Source organism: Cupressus sempervirens, chromosome 5 (genome assembly GCF_028749045.1).
Source record: "Cupressus sempervirens isolate cs-2001-9-10 chromosome 5, ASM2874904v1, whole genome shotgun sequence".
NCBI lineage: Eukaryota > Viridiplantae > Streptophyta > Pinopsida > Cupressales > Cupressaceae > Cupressus > Cupressus sempervirens.
In genome coordinates this window covers 799,196,166-799,198,845 of record NC_143122.1, presented here as the reverse complement: position 1 = coordinate 799,198,845, position 2,680 = coordinate 799,196,166, and positions in this window count along the sequence as shown.

The following is a 2,680-nucleotide window of genomic DNA, read 5'->3' as shown; positions in this document are numbered from 1 at the left end:
GGCTCGATGGAAGTCCTTCCCTGCGACCTCTCTTACACTAAGTTTGCAGATTGGACAACATTATTGAAAAATGAAACTGTTTCTTCTGATTATGATTCTGTAATCTTGCATGGCGATAATTTCTTAGATGACTGTTCATACTACCCAACAATGATTGCCTCATATGTTATGGTGATTTCTCAGTAGGTACAAATGCAATCAATCAAATCACAAGAAAGATATTAATCAAGAGCTCCGATTGATTTGGTGCAAATTTTATTACTTTATATCTCTCCTGGCAACCACCCAATATACTCCAAATGATCAACTGAGTCACATAGGTAGCATTCATATCGTGGCTGAGCTATCTACACCAAGCCACCATGAATCTTTATCTTCAATCTAGAGAAGTCAATTATTGCAGAGCTTTGTCATAGCATTGTACATCCACCCAGCAAGCCCAATCCCCCAATAGCATATAGATCCATCAAACCCAATGATACATCTCCAGCTCAGCACTGACGTGTCATCCCTAAAGTCCATTCAACAAGTGCTTGGAAAGATGAGTATTTCTCTTAAATTTACATCATCTGCAAGCATCTACCATGTTCATTGCAAATCCTCATCTTTAAATAGGGAGTGCTCAGTATATTCTACTGTGCCTTGAAAGAAATCATCTCAATGTTGATTGTACTAGACATTTGATGTGCAGAATGTTCCTAGAACATTTTATCAGCAGATAAAGCACATCATGTGACATTTCCTTGAAGCAACCATATTCAAGCATCATGTGATCTAAACTTTGATTAATCTAAAATGCCAGAACAAACATCAAACATCGACAGTGCCCACATTTGGTGCTGACATGAGCACTGACATTAATCAACCATTGGTATTCTGACATTCCCAAGTCGTGGTGCCCATGAGCATTGACATCGAACACTCTCCAATATCTCTTCTTGGCATTGTCTATCTTATCTCCCTTCGACGTTCAGCAACATTGAAGTGCAAACAAGAATGTTGAACATGTTTTGCATCTATCACAACATTGATAATTGATTGCCTAACTTGCCTGAGTTTTGTAGTGTTCAACAACCTGAACATGGATTGGGAGCTACAAGTGGCCCTAAAATGTGCCACAGATGCTAAGACATCCATGCAAAGAGTGAAGAAGCATTGTATATACATTCATGAGTGACATAGACTTCTGATTCATCATTGAAGTTTTCCATCCTATACTATGACCTACACAAGTACACGTCGAAACATTGATCTCACAACACTGTGTAGGAGATCTGAAACTTGGGACATGTGCTCTCACTTCCTTATCTCACCACCTGTGCTCCAAATATTCATAATAAGTTCAATTTTATCAGCAATCCATTTTTTATTCAACTTTAGTCCTTCGAAGGACCCCTAAGATCGAGTGGCTCTAATATTGCAATTTTAAGAAGGTGTTGAAATACTTCCTCTAATGTTAACACCCTTCTTCCATTATCGCTTCATGAAGTTATTTTCATATAGGACAACTAGAATCCTTTTCACCTACCAATTGACTATCCTACTGTAACTTTTATGTCTCCCAGATTTTTCTCTGATACCAGCTAAAATGAGATAGTTGATTAAGATGATAAGTATTGTTCTGCAAATATGATGATCTTCGAACAGTAGGAAGTATGTCACATTTATTTATTATATATATTAGGATTATATTCAATATATATATTATATTCAATAGCAACTTTAGGATCGGTCATGGCTCTTAATTGTGAAAGGTCACGATTAGTTGGTTTTCAGTAACTCACTGAATCCAATATAATTGATCCATATACAAGATATTGAATATATATATATTATGCACATGATTCAACTTACTTAGATATGAAGCTGGTATAGTTTCAGACTTGTTATGAAGATAATCTGACCGAAGCTATCATATATCAACAAATATGAATATCACAACTAGCATAGATGTCACTTTCAACTTAATGTTCATAATTCTTCCTACATAAATGTCATTACAGTTTTTGTACTCACCCATTATGTTTCTTTATGAAATCAGTTTATTTGCATGCTTCTAAAGTCACCAATGCTGCTCATCAATAATTTATCGTGTAAGGCCAAATCCTATGAAATTTTACCCTTTGCCAAACTATATGATTAAAGATTAATGTTGGAGATAGCAACTTTTTAATAATTTCGTAGTATCAAAAGATTTCTACGCATCTACATGTTTTTCGATTACGCACTCCACTTCTTTATCAATGGTATAGTTAGTTGATTAGTTGCTTCATCATTGATTTCTCTAAAGTCTATATAAATGGTGTAGGGAAAGGGCTCTGACGATATAGGATAAGTCAATGTTTTTGTTTAATATTGAAGCTTATCCAGTTTGAAAATCTCCTACTTTGAATGGCATGGCTAATGATCATTGAATCACCTTCCACCTTTACATTGCATACACCAAGTTTTTAATATGCATTAAGACTGAGAAGGGGACATGTCCCTTTTTTGAGCTAAAACTATTATTATATTAGCAATTTAGTTAAGTTTACCAAAAGGTAACTATAATTGGAAAAACTATATTAAACCAGGTTGGCTTTCCTGCTTATTGGACTTACAAAGTAATGAAATGTGAATATATGTCATATTTCTTGGCTTAAGTCTGACTGGATTATATGTTCATTATACAATTTAATCT